This window comes from Rutidosis leptorrhynchoides, chromosome 7 (genome assembly GCF_046630445.1).
Source record: "Rutidosis leptorrhynchoides isolate AG116_Rl617_1_P2 chromosome 7, CSIRO_AGI_Rlap_v1, whole genome shotgun sequence".
In the NCBI taxonomy this organism is placed as follows: domain Eukaryota; kingdom Viridiplantae; phylum Streptophyta; class Magnoliopsida; order Asterales; family Asteraceae; genus Rutidosis; species Rutidosis leptorrhynchoides.
The window spans coordinates 40,933,779-40,953,555 of record NC_092339.1 but is presented as its reverse complement, the minus strand read 5'-3'; positions in this window follow the sequence as shown (position 1 = coordinate 40,953,555).

The window sequence follows — 19,777 nt, the reverse complement described above, 5'->3', positions numbered from 1 at the left end:
TTGTTGCAATACATTAGTAATGCTAAACTCATTTATGCCTTAACTTAGTGTTTATTCGATTTGAAAGATTACATTTAAGAGTTAAAGCATTGTATGCGTTAGGCTTTTTGGTGAAATGTTGGCTTGGCTTGACTTTAATGTTTAAATATATAAAAACCATAGATAGCATATTGTTAGACATGATTATTGATAAATGCTTATGGTTTAATATGTTATGGCATTTAAAGTTTTGGTGAAATTAAACATGTTTGGTATGATTATGCTTGTAAAAGTATCTCTAATCATATGACATACTAGTACATGTTTGTTGAAGATGGAATGAGTCCGTACCATGATAGGATTATGTTTCGCATATAATTCAAGAGATTATTAGATATGTATAATATAACATGTTTAAACTTATTCTAAATGGTTTTGGTGTATAAATTGTGGCTAATGTTAGGTTTTGGATTTGGATTTCTAACGCTAATCAATTTGGTTTGTTTTTTTTGTTTGGTTTTGTTTTGTCTAATTTGATTGTTTGTAGGATAAAAGGAAGGAACAAGTTTATGAGGGTCCATCAACTAGGAAGAGAAAAGGAAAGGAACCCGCTCAACAAACTCAACAAGATAGTGAAGAGGAACAAGAGAGTGAAGAAGAGTTCATGGAAGCATACCAATACACCGGTCAAGCTATACAAATTCCTTATCAACGAACCGAAGATAAATGGATCAATGATATCTTGGAAGATCCTCATTATCGCAAGAAGGCAATGAAAGTTAAAGCAAAAGCGATCCATCCCGGGAGATATATTGATTGGTCACCATTAGTGGAGGCAAATGAATTAATGAACATTCGAGCAGTTCTTCGAATCCCATACGAAGGAAGAATTGTTAGAGCTTAGGAACAATTATTTAGTTTAAAAGAAGATGTTTATCCATTGATCACTATTGAGTTTCTAGCCACGTTGAGGTGTTGTTTTGGTTCTCCGGGTAATAATTCTTTTATGAGGTTCAGACTAGGTGGCCAAGACCGGACAATGACACTCTTACAATTTGTTCGTGCTCTTGGTATCTATGAGGGAATGCCCGTCAACATACTCTCAAATTACTTCGCTAATTGTAAGTACTATGTTTCCAACTTTGACCATGCAACTGCATGGAGTAACATGAGCAATGCAGCCTATAGCGCAAGCAAGAATCCATGCACCAAAATAAATGACTACAGAAAGAGTTGCATTTAAAGGTTTATCTCAAGCACCATTAATTTCGGAAAAGATAGTAGCGAAAAAGTCACAAATCTGGATATTTGGTATGTGGATCGAATTTGGAACAAAGCCCATGTTCATATTCCTAGAATGATTCTTACCTTCTTGTTGGGTGAAAAAGGTGAAAAGAAGATTAGCCTAAACCGCGGGGGGCATTTTGTTACCTTAATTGCAAAATTTTACAACATTGACTTGTATGGTTTGGAGAAGAGAGAAATGGATGCATTTGACACCCAGTTTTACATTGGGGCAAAAATCTTAAAAAGAGGCTCAGATAGGTTGTTAAGAAGATATGTGGATACACAGCCTGCTGCTCAGCCAGAGGAAGGAGGTGATGTTCCTATGGAGGAACAAGTGCACCATGAAGTTGGTGCAGGTGCAAGTGGTTCGGGTCCACCGGGTAACTGGGAATCATACATGAATACCCAATTTTCAGAATTATGAATTCATCAAACTCGGGAAACTCAGAGAACAATCGACCATTGTGATACAATTTATCAAGATTTGAGGGGGCACATTGACGAGGGGAATGATAGGACTTGGTACACTCAAGCTGGGCAACAAGCTCAGCTTAACTGGATACATGATCAGACTGTGTCATACGCTGCAGATCCCGCTAACTACTCTCCCTCTCCTTGGCCTACGTACGACCCATGGGTAAGAATGGGTGATCCATATCTGCCTCCTTATCCTCCTGCATACCCCCTAACCCTCCTGCTCAAGCGACCGATCAAGGGTACAACCCTTCAGTATTTCAGGACGACGACTCAGCAAACCAAAACGAAGGTGGAGCTGGACCATGCAGCTCATTTTGGGGATTTTTCTAACCCTTGATTTGTGTTCGCAGGTTTATATTGATGACTTCCGTGGATGATGGTTTGTTTCTTTGATGATTTGAACAATGTTGGTTATGTTTGAAAAAAATTTATTTCATTTGGTTTGTTTAGGATTATGGTAATTTGGATTGTGATGTAATTTGCTTAATTTGACTTCCTTAGGTTTTTATAAGTGGGGTATTTCCGGTACATGGAGTACCACCCCATTGTTTGTATGAAATGCTTGCTTGGTTTGGTTTGATACAGGTGAGCATTGTGCTATATGCTGCATTTTTACAAAGACTGGCAATAAGTTCAGTACATACTTGATTGGTGATTGTTTTGTGATTGCAAGAAGTGGATGATGTTCTTATGCTGGCATTCAGTTCAGCGCCATCATCCCGTACACTTCGGTTTTAAACCTAGAAAGTAATAACTCTCTTATACACTATTTAACCCTCTTAAATTTAATTTTTTCGATTTCATGTAACGAGGGCGATACATGAACTCAAGTGTGGGGAGGAAGTTATAAATTCTTTCGGGTTTTGATTTTGGTTAAAAAGGCTTAAAATGGTGAAAATTTTTGAACTTTTATCTTTATAAATTCAAATTTTGTTTAAAATTTGTAGATTTTAAAACTAGGTGTATACACCGAAATTATTATTACAAAACAAATTAAGAAACAACCAAATGATTGAGTTTATTTTGTTATAAATCATAAAACTAGTAGTCATATAAAAGAGATAATCATCATGCTATACCACATTCTTAATGAAAAGAATCATCAAGTACTTTGTTGTTCTAACAATCTAATCCAATGCTCATCTATGTAATGATTGTGAAGGAAGTCAAGTTATCCAATGACACACTTGCTAACCTATGTTAGAAGATGTAGTCCAGAACAGCTGTAGGTTGATGAAAATTTTTGAAAAGTTATCCCTATAATCGGCTGAAAATCCACCTCACCTCAGCATCAAACAGGGTTTTTGGTGGTCAGACTTATCCTAACCATGAGATGGATCTATCTCGCACAATGGGGGGCACAGTGTAAATTAGCTTTTAAGACTAGTGAATCTAATCCCCAGATGGATGATCTCCGTAAAGATCAACCGCATCTATGTTTGACCGCGGTCAACATACATATGCCATAACAAATTGAGGTGTGCAAACTCATGGTTCACCAATGATATTTGGACATGATATAGTTTCTTCTAAAACTTATACTATTTTATGAACTATATTATGTAAAACCATTTCTTAGGACATCCGGTTTCAAGTTCCATGATACTTCAATCATGGGGGCGAGTAGCTTGCTAAGCGCCGACTGAGGCTTCGGTTTTCAGTTACCCTCGACCGGACTTTGAGGTTAAAACCGGAAAACTTGATTAGTGTAAAAACTAACATGAATATTTTTTTAAATGTCAAAGGTTTTTCGCAAAGGTCCTAATTTCCTTAAGGATCCAAATTTTCAAGAAATGTGGACTTTAAAACCCACCTTTCGACTTTGGTGTGATTTCAATTCGCGTGAGTACTCAAAAGGTGTGTGTATACTCAAATGCGTGCGTGTGTTACATTGTGAAATAAATAAAAAAGTGTGAGTGTGATCCGAGTGTGTGTTTTGTGTATGTGATGACCCGGAAATTTCTGACCAAATTTAAACTTTATCTTTAAATGATTTAATGTTTTCGACACGATAAGCAAAGTCTATGAAGTTGAATCACAAAATTTTAGAACTGTTTTATGTATTAAATTACATTTGACTGCTCTCGATGATTCATGAACAATTATATGTATGTATATATATATATATGTACAAGTAAAAATGACTTTGCTACAGTAAAATACTATTTGCTACAGTAAAACACTATTTGCTACAGTGAAACCGTATTTTGCTACATTGCTACAGTGAAAACGACTTTACTACAGTGATTTGCTACAGTAAAACACTATTTGCTACAGTAAAAAACTATTTGCTACAGTGAACACTATTTGCTACAGTACACTATTTGATGTCGACGAACTAGCAAACAAAAACAGGATAAGGCGGCCATGCGATCGCATGGCAAAAACACTGAAAACTCATGCGATCGCATGAGGTACTGTAGCAGGCCACATACTATAAAAGCTCGATTCATTCCTCTGTATTATTTTTTTTATATTATTATTATTATTATTATTATTATTATTATTATTATTATTATTATTATTATTATTATTAATCTTATTATAATATTATTATTAGTAGTATATATACCTAAAATACTACGACGAGGTTATGAGCGTGTCACCTTCAAAATGGGTTTTTGAGCGGGATAGAGCTAAGGAAATTATGGGTTATTGCCAAGGAGGTTATGGGTAATGTTCGAGGGTATATTTGTGAATCAAATCTAGTGATTATCATCTCTGTTGCGTCTACGTACTTTCCTACAATATTGAATCTCAATATTGATACGTAAGCACTCATATTTTATCTTTTATACATTAATTGTGTATCCATGTCTAGTGCTCGAGTATATATATTTATGCATGCATGTATGCTAAATTTCATCGTTAAACAGTTTATAATGAATCACGAATTAAATACATATATTACCGGTAAAAGGTATATGATATACATGTTTTTGGAAAGCTGGCGAAAAATCAATAACTTTTCATTTAGATATCGAATAATTTCGATGAACGGATTAAAAGATATGATCAACTGAATTATGATTAACGTTAATTGAAATTGCTTTTGAATCTATAATTAAGATTTAAACAACTTGTTTACGAGATTGATAAATTGGATTTTTGAATATTACCAACCGAGTAAATGAATCCTTATATAAGGTATGTCTCGTTTTGTTGAACTATTGTCAAAATTGACTTTTTGAAACGACTTTGGATAACTTTTGTATGTCGATCTCGAGCATTAGGATTGTTATACACTATGACCTGACCTAGCTTGATAGACATTTATTGACCAACATATGTTCTCTAGGTTGAGATCTACGGTTATTTGGTAATCCGAGTTTCGATCACATTTTGGTGAACGACTTTATATGCTGCTAAGGTGAGTTTCATTGATCCCTTTTTTAATTGCTTTTGCAATATATATTTTTGGACTGAAAATACATGCACTTTATTTTAAATGCAATGGATACAAGTACATACTAAATTCTACAATGAGTTTGAACCGAAAATCCCTTAGCTTTGGTAACTGTTAACTGCCAGTTATAAGAACTGGTGGGCGCGAGTAGTAGTATATGGATCCATAGGGCTTGATATCCCCGTCCGAGCTAGAGCACTAGCCTTTTAACGGACGTATGCTATTTGAGAAGCGTACACGTTGGTTTGCGTGTATTATTAAGATGATTATACAAAGGGTATAAAATATATATACGTTAAGTTTAGTTACCAGGGTGCTCAATTTCGTAGAATATTTTGATAAACGTTTCTGGATGAAACAATTGAAAACTTGTGATTCACCTTTACATACAGATTATACGAAACAATAAAACTATGAACTCACCAACCTTTGTGTTGACACTTGTTAGCATGTTTATTCTCAGGTTTACTAGAAGTCTTCCGCTGTTGCTTATATGTTAGACAAGCTATGTGCATGGAGTCTTACATGACATACTTTTCAAGGAAACGTTGCATTCACCAAATCATCACCATGTATCTTATTTTGACTGCATTGTCAACGGAAGTACTATTGTAAACTATTATTTACGGTGATTGTCTATATGTAGAAATCATCAGATGTCCAAAACCTTTGATTTAAATATTCATTTATGGTGTGCCTTTTCAAAAGAATGCAATGTTTACAAAACGTATCATATAGAGGTCAAATACCTCGCAATGAAATCAATGAATGACGTATTGTCCATATGGATTTGGAGCGATCGTCACAGTTGGTATCAGAGCGTTGGTCCTAGTGAACTAGGTCTTGCATGAGTGTGTCTAACTGGTTATTGTTAGGATGCATTAGTGAGTCTGGACTATGACCGTATATGTTTTTACCAAGTTTTGCTTACCATTTATCGTCGAAAATTACTTGCTTATCATTCCTAAGTCTAGACACGTCTTACTGCATTTACTGCATAGATTGTGTACCGACAAAATTCATATCTGTGATGACCCGGAAATTTCTGACCAAATTTAAACTTAATCTTTAACGTTTCCGACACGATAAGCAAAGTCTATGAATTTGAATCTCAAAATTTTGAACTATACAATTACCCTTCGACTGTTCTCGATGATTCGCGAACAATTATATGTAAATAGATACCTATATATACTATAACCTGAAAGCGTAATAAGGTATTAATTGTATGATACCGTACATTGAACTTATTGGTTTATATATCTATTTGAATATATATGATAAGTTGGAATAGTAATTGTATGAATAACTTGCGACGTATATTTAAAACGTGGTTATGAATATTGAATATAATTAGTTCTAGAAAACTAAATTTTATAATATTTATATATGAAATGATAAAAATTTACTATTAAACGATGCTTTTTCTATTTAAAAACTTTACGTATTAAGTCGTTTTATTTTTATGATATAATTTTTGTAATTTTTTTTAAGAAACGAAGTTAAATTAAAAATATACAATTTGTAAAGCATAACGTACAACAACATGTAGCTTAAATAGTTGAATTTAAATTAATTCATTTACTATTCATTGAATAGTAAATGAAACGAAATTAATTAATTTACTATTCACATGAAAGCGACATGATAGAAATTATTAATTATAAGTTACATAATATAACCCTGAAGTATTTAATAAATACGATTTTTTTTAAACATTTACGATTCAAATTTGATTCTAAATATATTATTATATTATTATATTTTATTTCAATATTATTATATTATTATATATATTATATTTAAATATGTCGACAAGGAAAATAACAAAAATGATTATTATTTTATTATATTATATTAATGTTTTATTATATTATTAAATTTAAAATATCTACATCTATATCTCTATATATATACGCATATGGATAGATAGATGGATTACACTCAATCATTTTTTTTTATAAAACACACTTGTTACTTCATAGTATCAATATTTTATTATTATACTTAATATTATTATTATCAATTTTATTACTATTAGTATTATTATTTTTATGATACAAAAATAAATATACATAAAATACAACGACGGGGTTATGTTCGGGTGATTTTGAAAACGAGTTTCAAGTGGGTTATAGCTAAGGAGGTTATGGATAATGTTCGGGTGTATTGTTCGTGAATCTCAGACCAACTATGCATTCGTTGTTGTCATTGCATCTACATATTTTGCCTACAATATTGAACCACAATATTGAAATGTGAGTTTCATAAGAACCCTTTTTCTCTCAATATTTTTGGGCTGAGAATACATGCAAATGCTTTATTAACTGATTTACAATATTTATATGGGTGAGTTTCATACGATCCCTTTTTAATTGCTTTTGCAATATATATTTTTGGGCTGAGAATACATGCACTTTATTTTAAACATAATGGATACAAGTACATACTAAATTCTACACCGAGTTTGAACCGAAAATCCCTTAGCTTTGGTAACTGTTAACTGCCAGTTATAAGAACTGGTGGGCGCGAGTAGTAGTATATGGATCCATAGGGTTTGACATCCCCGTCTGTTCCAGGTATAGAAATCCTATCCTGAACTATAAAACAGACGTATGCTATTTGAGTGTATTGTACATGTTGGTTGCATGTTAAACGAGGGGTACTTATTATATAGACGTTAAAGCTTAGTTACCAGGGTGCTCATTCTTGTAGAATATTTTGATAACCATTTATGGAAGAAACAACTGAAATCTTGTGATCCATCTTTATATACAGATTATGCGAAACATATAAACTATGAACTCACCAACCTTTGTGTTGACACTTGTTAGCATGTTTATTCTCAGGTTCCCTAGAAGTCTTCCGCTGTTTGCTTATATGATATACAAGCTATGTGCATGGAGTCTTACCTGACATATTTTTCAAGAAAACGTTGCATTCACCAATTCATCACCATGTACCTTATTTGACTGTATTGTCAACGAAAGCACTATTGTAAACTATTATATACGGTGATTGTCTATATGTAGAAATCATCAGTTGTCGAAAACCTTTGATTTAAATATACATTTATGGTGTTCCTTTTCAAAAGAATGCAATGTTTACAAAACGTATCATATAGAGGTCAAATACCTCGCAATGAAATCAACGAATGACGTGTTCGTCCATATGGATTTGGAGCGATCGTCACAATATCTTAGCATATCTGTTACTGTAAACTTTTCCTGACATCTTCCGAAAATTTCTCCGTAATTTACGGGATTTTGGTATTATATATACATATGTAAATTATGTATTGAGGAGTACCAATCTAAATTCTATAATCTATCTTATATCAAAAATCAATTCCCTGATTATACAAGATGGGTCACGTATCTAGTTCAAATTCCTTAAATTCTGACAGCTATTCCGATATGGATATTCACCTGAACTCCGAAGACAGTGTAACCGGAATGGATCAACCAATTAGCCATCATCTATTCTGGATGAATTGGGGATGGGTTTGTAGCTTACTTAGTCATTGGAGACAAGAAGAAGGCGATCCCTTCCATCCACCACATTGCCCTCTTGGCGAAGAACCTGAAGCACTTACCGGCGAACCTGTTCGTAATACCATTTTCTCTCTCATTTCCAGAGTATCTAGTCATGATTATATACTATCTCACATTCTAAATCTTATTCGTCCGCTCATCCGAACCACCGATCATCCCGGTATAATAGAAGAAGTCAACGAGTTTCGCGCTCTGGTAGTGGCTTTGGAGAATATGGTGCGAAGGTTACAAACACCAGCAGCAGCACCAACAGCATAACCAGTACCACCATCATCAATAACAACAGTACCATTACCACCACCAACAACCACATCCGCATCCCACACCTCAATATCACATCTAAAAACTGTACTTTAGATATCAACATCATACGCACTGTAGATTCCAAGGAGTGCCAACAACAATAAATGATGAAGTACTGATTCATAACTTCATCGAAGAAATATTCTACGGTGATTATGTAATCTCTAAAATCTTAGAGATTATTTATCCCAGTTCTAACCGTAAATCAGATAAATAGAAGGAAGAATAGAAACCCTGACAAGAATGATGCGTAAGGTACAAGCTAGACTTGTTTTACCAACAGCATCAATAGTACCCTTAGCCTCACCAACATAGTTAGTGCTGTCAACGTCATTAGAATCATCAGCACCTCTAACATCACAAGCTCCGCCAGTTCAAGAAAGCACCGTGGATATTATTACAAGTCAACAACGCGTATATTTGTATCAACGAGTTATGAAATATTAACTCATTCCCTCTGAAGAATTTATATGTATATCTTATATATATTTTAAAACCATCATAAATCTTTTCGTACTAAGCTATTAAGTATGAATTGAAAAAGGGTAAATACTACTCGGTTAAATTCATATTACTAATATGCTATGATGTACATCTTTCGTTAACAACTTAACCTTCGTTAACTAAAATCTCTGTTTCAATCCAAAGAATTCCGTTTCATAATAAACTAAGTGTAATATTCAATAATATGGTTGATTTTACACTTTCATCTTCAATTCACTCGAAACTTTCTAGAAAACATCATTTGCACCTTGCGAAGTTTGCAAGAATTCCACGAATATCAACACCCTTCACCAAGGAATATCAATAAGAATAAATAATGAAGTATTGATTTCATTAGCGAAATACTCCGCAAAGATTATGTAATCTTTAATATTTTAGAGATTATTCATTTCTAATTCAAGCCGAAATACAAATGAGCTTAATATGATATTAACTCATTAAATCTGTATTACATCTGAAGAAAATATACATACATATATTTTTCATAAAAACGGTAATAAAAAATTCTTTTGTACAAAGTATTAATTGTGAAATCTTTAACGGGTAGGTAATACTCGGGAAATATATAAGTTCACAATTAATATGTTATATTGTACATTCTTCAACTTTGATTGAAAAATTATTAACTATGCTCACAGTGATATACAATCGTTTTCATACAAATTCAATTACATATTCTGATATTGACGGATCAGAATCCAAGTCATAACTCTGAACCGGTGAAATCATTCTTAGATCTCTACATCTTTCAAAGCTATACTTTGACTTCAAAACTGTGAAAGATCCTTTGGTATTGTTTTTACCAAAAATAACCTTGCAATTCCTTTTCAAAGTATCCAGTATTATCAACCATTCAACCAGTCAACGACGACCTTTCAGACTTGTAATTTTGGCATATACATTTTCGTTACTGGGGAACCTTTCATGTTCCACCACATTAGCAGTAAATTTACCAACAACTTCATTGATCTTTGACCTTCCGAAAAATCCTTATACTCATTGAAACTGTATCATGTACTCATCCACATCTTGCAACGGTGATTGCCATACCAACTATCGGAAATTAGCAATCAGTATTTTGAATCTCGCAGTATTTTCTACGACAACAGTTATATATAGATAACATCTATCTTCTAGACTTACAGATTTCGAATGTGAAGTTTCTGAAAAACACCTTAAACTACGAACTAGTTCTCGAAATCTTGAAAAATGATGATGAAGCAGCAAAAACTGTAAACGACCTTAACAGTAAAAAGTTTGATGATAAAGGATAGTGTGCTGGCAAAGCTCAGAAAAAGAGAAAGTTTGGAACTGGAAAACGGATTGAGCAAAGTATGAAAGAGGCTGTGAATAAATCACAAGGACGAAATCTGTCTTCAAAGAATCCAAATGATTCAGTATCTGCTGAAGCCATTAACGAATGCCTTGCTTCCGAATCTAAACCCTTGCGGACAATATTCTTCATCATCCTCTGATATTAGAAATTCTAAGATATCATCGTATCTTTCATTATAAATATCCTCCATATTTCTGGAGATAATTCTATAATCATTCTTATCAAAAATCAATTTTCTCCTTACGATATATGTGTTACACCATAAAAGAAACTATTTTAGTTTCTAAATTCTGAAACTTTCAAGTTTAAAATATAAATGTTTTGAAGTTTATTGGGAATTGAAGCATGGGTTAGTATAATATAATGACACTTGATCAACGTGATTATATTACAGTAAGTCATGCTGAGTTTCTAATGGAACGTGATAAAGGTTCACAGATCACACCCTCATCATAAACCATGTTACATAACTCTTTCATTCTATATAATTTCTAAATATATCAAGAAAATATATTTCTTGATGATTCGGTCTTTTCCGGATATTCTGGTAATTTGACAAGTCAGATTGTGCCATTACCGTTTCTTTCTTAGAACGTTAATTATGTTTTTTTTCAAAATTCATACCTACGAATTCTGGACCATTATTCGCTTGACTTAAGGTCAGGAAGAGAAAACGAAAGCATGAAGCTCTGAAATATAATGGAGAACATAAAGCCCGATAACAACCCCGAAATTACAAACCGTGTATATCAATGCGTATAGCAATATAAAGACACGGGAGAATGAAAAACACTATAACCCCAAGGTAATAGTAGAAGAAAATAACTTCCTCTGGTGGCAGATTAAAAAGAAGAATGAAGGATACGATAGCCAGGAAAATATTAAGAATCAGAACTAGATTAAGCATTTTCACAATCTATTGGGATGTATGAAATAAGAAAGAAGATTATAGGAGTGGTGAAAATAAATGAAACGGAAGAGGTCAATTTATAGCAATCGAGACAGATTACGCATTTAATCAAAGAAAATCCTAATTTCCCCAAATTCCGAAGAATCAAATCTTATTTAGATTATGAAGATTTTTCTATTCCTTAAATTCCGGAAATCAATCGTAACTAAGTCAAAAGCTAAGACGAATCTCTATTCTTTCATGTCACTCTTTTACGATAACTTCTCTCATACGCTTCGAGAAATCGGATTGTTTTATCCATATAATTCAACGGTGATAAAATTCTATTTATCAACTCATATTCGTCATGAAAACATTTCTATTGTTAGCCATGACGACCTCACTTAAATTTCGGGACGAAATTTCTTTAACGGGTAGGTACTGTGATGACCCGGAAATTTCTGACCAAATTTAAACTTTATCTTTAAATGATTTAATATTTTTGACACGATAAGCAAAGTCTATGAAGTTGAATCACAAAATTTTAGAACTGTTTCATGTATTAAATTACATTTGACTGCTCTCGACGATTCATGAACAATTATATGTATGTATATATATATATATATATATATATATATATATATATATATATATATATATATATATGTACAAGTAAAAATGACTTTGCTACAGTAAAACACTATTTGCTACAGTAAAACACTATTTGCTACAGTGAAACCGTATTTTGCTACAGTGAAAACGACTTGCTACAGTGATTTGCTACAGTAACACACTATTTGCTACAGTAAAATACTATTTGCTACAGTACACTATTTGATGTCGACGAACTAGCAAACAAAAACAGGATAAGGCGGCCATGCGATCGCATGGCAAAAACACTGAAAACTCATGCGATCGCATGAGGTACTGTAGCAGGCCACATACTATAAAAGCTCGATTCATTCCTCTGTATTATTTTTTTTATATTATTATTATTATTATTATTATTATTATTATTATTATTATTATTATTATTATTAATCTTATTATAATATTATTATTAGTAGTATATATACCTAAAATACTACGACGAGGTTATGAGCGTGTCACCTTCAAAATGGGTTTTTGAGCGGGATAGAGCTAAGGAAATTATGGGTTATTGCCAAGGAGGTTATGGGTAATGTTCGAGGGTATATTTGTGAATCAAATCTAGTGATTATCATCTCTGTTGCGTCTACGTACTTTCCTACAATATTGAATCTCAATATTGATACGTAAGCACTCATATTTTATCTTTTATACATTAATTGTGTATCCATGTCTAGTGCTCGAGTATATATATTTATGCATGCATGTATGCTAAATTTCATCGTTAAACAGTTTATAATGAATCACGAATTAAATACATATATTACCGGTAAAAGGTATATGATATACATGTTTTTGGAAAGCTGGCGAAAAATCAATAACTTTTCATTTAGATATCGAATAATTTCGATGAACGGATTAAAAGATATGATCAACTGAATTATGATTAACGTTAATTGAAATTGCTTTTGAATCTATAATTAAGATTTAAACAACTTGTTTACGAGATTGATAAATTGGATTTTTGAATATTACCAACCGAGTAAATGAATCCTTATATAAGGTATGTCTCGTTTTGTTGAACTATTGTCAAAATTGACTTTTTGAAACGACTTTGGATAACTTTTGTATGTCGATCTCGAGCATTAGGATTGTTATACACTATGACCTGACCTAGCTTGATAGACATTTATTGACCAACATATGTTCTCTAGGTTGAGATCTACGGTTATTTGGTAATCCGAGTTTCGATCACATTTTGGTGAACGACTTTATATGCTGCTAAGGTGAGTTTCATTGATCCCTTTTTTAATTGCTTTTGCAATATATATTTTTGGGCTGAAAATACATGCACTTTATTTTAAATGCAATGGATACAAGTACATACTAAATTCTACACTGAGTTTGAACCGAAAATCCCTTAGCTTTGGTAACTGTTAACTACCAGTTATAAGAACTGGTGGGCGCGAGTAGTAGTATATGGATCCATAGGGCTTGATATCCCCGTCCGAGCTAGAGCACTAGCCTTTTAACGGACGTATGCTATTTGAGAAGCGTGCACGTTGGTTTGCGTGTATTATTAAGATGATTATACAAAGGGTATAAAATATATATACGTTAAGTTTAGTTACCAGGGTGCTCAATTTCGTAGAATATTTTGATAAACGTTTTTTGGATGAAACAACTGAAAACTTGTGATTCACCTTTACATACAGATTATACGAAATAATAAAACTATGAACTCACCAACCTTTGTGTTGACACTTGTTAGCATGTTTATTCTCAGGTTTACTAGAAGTCTTTCGCTGTTGCTTATATGTTAGACAAGCTATGTGCATGGAGTCTTACATGACATACTTTTTAAGGAAACGTTGCATTCACCAAATCATCACCATGTATCTTATTTTGACTGCATTGTCAACGGAAGTACTATTGTAAACTATTATTTACGGTGATTGTCTATATGTAGAAATCATCAGATGTCGAAAACCTTTGATTTAAATATTCATTTATGGTGTGCCTTTTCAAAAGAATGCAATGTTTACAAAACGTATCATATAGAGGTCAAATACCTCGCAATGAAATCAATAAATGACGTATTGTCCATATAGATTTGGAGCGATCGTCACAATGTACTTCGTGTAACTAGTGTAAACTTGTGTATTATATCGTGTGAGTGTGATTTCTATTTTTGTGTTCTCAATTAAATGCGTGTGTTCACTATAGTAAATTTCGATTTCTTGTAAGTCTTGCTTGAGGACAAGCAAGGTTTAAGTGTGGGGATTTTGATAACGCCAAAATCATACATGTTTATTGTCGTTATTTCAATCTAATTCTGTATCTATTTGTATGTAATTGTTGTACGTATGTATTGTAATTCATGTATATTTGTAAAATTCCATTGTGATTGAATAAATGAAGACCAACAGCGAAAACGATGCTTAAAATGAAGTCCGATAACGAAAACAGCCCAAAAATACACTTCCAGACTCAGATGAGGCGCATCCTAAAAGGGATGAGGCGCATCTATATGCGTGTTTTTACCGAAGGTTTCAGATACGACGTTTTTAGGCCATGAGACGCATTTAGAGAGCCAGATGCGGCGCATCTAGTGGGAGATGCGGCGCATCCCTTGCCTGCCGACAGTTCCTGAGTGCTAAATGAGCTGGAATAAACAAAGTTTAAATGGATGCGGCGCATCTGGTCTGAGATGCGGCGCATCTGATCAAATTCTGGCCAGTTTACCTAACTTTTGAGCCTATTTAAGAGAGCCTTTGATTCATTCTTTCACACACTTTCACTATTATATTCTCCCTCAGTTTCAATACGAATTTCAAGGCTCAAGGAAGACTACAAGTCAATCTCCATTCTTTCAACATCAAGATTAAGCTAGGATTATTCATCGCAATCGGTATTATCGTTTTATATTTTTTAACATGAATTCAACTTGTATTAACTGTTCCATTAGTTCTATTATGATTATGTTTGGTTAAAAGCCTTGTGTGTTTGCTTCAATGTAAGATTTATGACTTGGAATTGTTCTATACTTTGATGTTATGCTAGTTATATATATGTTTGATTGATTAAATCATCTAATCCAACTACAAGAACCATAGTTATGATTACTTAGTTCATTACTTCAATTATATAGATTGAAAACATATTAATGTGAGTTAACTAGGAAAACAATCTATACTTCAATACACCTAGTAATCTAGACAATTAGATGCATAAGCTTAAGTGATTTTGTTATGTGTTTAATTCAGTAATTGAATAAGTTCCAAAGCAACATAGTTATGAAATTACCTCAAGTGATTGTTGTAATTTAGGTTTCACGTGAGTTTAACCGGGTTGTGTCTAGTTAGTTAATCAATCTAAATCACCATGTTCTTTCAAAAGATCCATTGTTGTAACCATCCTTGTATCCTAGTTCAATTATGTAAGTTATGACTTGGTTTATGTGAGTTTATCAAAGGCCATAGCTTATACTTCAACACCTAGTGATTTAGCCACCTATATGTGAGTATAGGATGTTAATTGAATGATATCTAGGATATACAATCATGTAGTTTACTTAGAGTGATCTTAGTAAACTAGGTTTTATGTGAATTCAACCATGAAAGAATCTTTTTGATTCAACATAGTTCTTAAGTTTATAGATATTGTGAAATTGATATAAACTAATTACTTGTAACTATCACATAACAGTTTTAATTATAAAAGAACAATCCTTGTCATTTATCAAGCATAGAAGTAAACACCACATTCTCATTCTTGTTATTTATTATATGTGACGACCCGAAAATTTCCGACTAAATTTAAACTTTATCTTTATATTATTCTGACACGATAAGCAATGTTTGTTAAGTTAAATCTCAAGGATTTTAAACTATGTTTATACATTCATTTAAACCTCGACCAAATTCCAATGATTCACGAACCATTAAATGAACATATATGAATATGTATGTATATGTGTATATGTTATAAATTGAAAATGTCAACAAAGTATTTAAAAGTATAATGCTTTATATGAACATATTTGTTTCAATATGATTATCGACGAAATTAAAAAAAATATATTAAATGATTGAATTATCAGAAACATTGAATTATGATTACAAGTCTCTGTTGAGAGGTCCACTATGATTTGAGAAATCTATTCCTCTTAACGATATTCGGAATAATTTGTAAAGCTATTTATAAATAAAAATAAAAAGTTTCATTTACGAAAGTTAGACAAAAGCTAGTGGAGAATTGGTTTCCATAATATTCTATTAATCTATTTTCAAACGTACAAAAACGTTTTCAGTTTAAAAAAAACTTTATTATTAAACTTTTATAAATATCTAGAATCACTTTTGACAACTCATTACTTAACCAGTATAATAAATATAACGATATTTATATTTTATTTCATTAAATATATATAACGATTTAAATTAATATTATATATATTTATACGCGTATTATACATACATAGTTTTTATACTTTTACTATACTTTAACTTTACCTTTACTTTACTTTTACTTTACTTTAACTTTAATAATTCACTTTAATAATTCATACTTTAATAATTCACTTTAATAATTCATACTTTAATAATTCACTTTAATAATTCATACTTTAATAATTCACTTTAATAATTCATACTTTAATAATTCACTTTAATAATTCATACTTTAATAATTCACTTTAATAATTCATACTTTAATAATTCACTTTAATAATTCAAAAATCTATTATAAATAGAATTCAATAGGTTTCATTATTTCATAGAAACTTGAAAATATATTTCTCTAAACTCTCTCAATCGATTTACATACATATATATATATATATATATATATATATATATATATATATATATATATCTATATATATATATATATATATATATATATTTGCTCTGTATTATTTCAAGATATTATTAGTATACATAAAATATTATGACGGAGTGATGTCCGAGTGATTTCAAAATAGTTTTTTTGAATGAGTCGAAGCTAAGGAAATTATGGGTTATAGCTATGGAAGTGATGGGTATGGTTCATGGGTATGCTCGTGAGGTCAATCTAGTGTTTATCATCTCCGTTGTGTCTACGTACTTTCCTGCAATATTGAATCTCAATATTGATACGTGAGCACTCATAACTTAACTTTTATATATCAATAGTGTATCCCTGACTAGTGCTCGAGTATATAGGATTATGCATGCTTGTACATTCGATATTGTCCTTAGATAGGTTTGTTGAATCCTGAATTAGATACATATGCTACTGAGATAGGGTATATGATATGCATGTCATTGGAAAGCTAGCGAAAAATTAAGAACTTTTCATTTAGATATCGAATGGTTTCGATGAACGGATTTGAAGTTATAGTCAACTGAATTTTAGTATTATTGTTAAAATGATTATTATTACTATCGTCGTTATTATTTTAATAGAAATATCATTGTTATTATAAAATATCATTATTACTATTATGTTAGTATTATCATTTTATCATAATAACATTTTTAGTAAATATAAATATTGTTATTTTTTATAGAATAATAATAATTATTATTACAAAATAATACAACTTTTACTTATTATTATTATGATAATATTATTTTATCAAATAAATAGGGGATACAAAGATATTTTTCACCACGCGTAATATAATTACATTAATAATACTTACCACTATAGTTTTAAGATATTAAGTGAACTTTATAAATTTTACTACTTAAGATATATAAAAGTATATTTTATCATATATAAACGTTAATATAAATTTTTATTAATAAATGACTTTTATTATTATAAAATCTAATAAATATATTTAAATATATAAAACGACTATAGTTAAGTTATATAATAAACACGTATAAATTTTAGAAGTCATTTTGGGTCAAGTTGACTTTTGTTGACTTTTGCATATTAGTCTCGAGCATTAGGATTGTGGTACACTATGACTTGACCAAAAATTGTTAGACAAATATTGACCAACATATAAATATATATAATTAATATAGGTTCGTGAATCCGAGGCCAACCTTGCACTTGTTAAATGACGTTATATGTATTTTTACTACGAAATACAGTATGGTGAGTTTCATTTGCTCCCTTTTATATATATTTTTGGGACTGAGAATACATGCGCTGTTTTTATAAATGTTTTACGAAATAGGCACAAGTACTAAAACTAATTCTATGTGGGTTTATACCAGAAATATACCCTTAGCTTGGTAACATTAAACTACTTGTCTATGTACGGTAGGCGCGAATCCTAAAGATAGATCTATTGGGCCTGACAAACCCCATCCTGACTATGAGATGCTTTAGTACTTCGAGGTTATTTTAAACACACCTGATCTGGTGTACTTCAGAGGGTAAAACATGAACGTTAAGGCTTGTTACCGAGTGCCTACAACTTATAGAATAATTTTATACACTTGCGAGTGTACATATATTTATAAACGGAAATCTTGTGGTCTATTAATATATTGAAATGATTGTTATGATAAACCTATGAACTCACCAACCTTTTGGTTGACACTTTAAAGCATGTTTATTCTCAGGTATTAAAGAAATCTTCCGATGTGCATTAGCTCATTTTAAGGATATTACTTGGAGTCATTCATGACATACTTTGAAAGACGTTGTATTCGAGTCGTTGAGTTCATCAAAATTAATATTAAGTCAATTATAGTTGGATGTAATATGAAATGGTATGCATGCCGTCAATTTTTGATGTAAAGAAAGTTTGTCTTTTAAAAACGAATGCAATGTTTGTAAAACGTATCATATAAAGGTCAAATACCTCGCGATGTAATCAACTATTGTGAATCGTTTATAATGTATATGAACGGATCCTTTCATTATATTTATTTACTGTTTCGTTAAATAAAAATACAACTTCAAACACAAATCCCTCTTTAGAATAATTAATCGTTTAAAGTCCTTAAAACAAACTTCTCCCTGTGGATCGAACTGGTCAATTTACTTGCTAGTTACTGCATGGTCGGGTTTTAGTTGCATGTATTATGTGTTAATTATTAAGCATATTTTCTACATTTTAAAGGTTACGTCTTGACACATCAATCTCCATAGCTATAACCCATAATTTCCTTAGCTTTGACTCATTTGAAAACCCATTTTGAAAACACTTGAACATAACCCAGTTGTAGTATTTTATGTATATTACTAATAATAATAATATTAATTAATAATCTTCATAATAATCTTCATAATAATAATATTAATATGGAGAATATGAATATGTATATGTGTGTGTTCGATTGCAAACCATCAACATATATATATATATATATAATATAATAATATAATAATATAAATATAATATAATAATTATAATAAAGTAATAATATAATAATATTAAAAAAATATAATAATATGAAAATAAAAACGTGTGAATTAGAATTCAATAATATCTGTCGACAGTT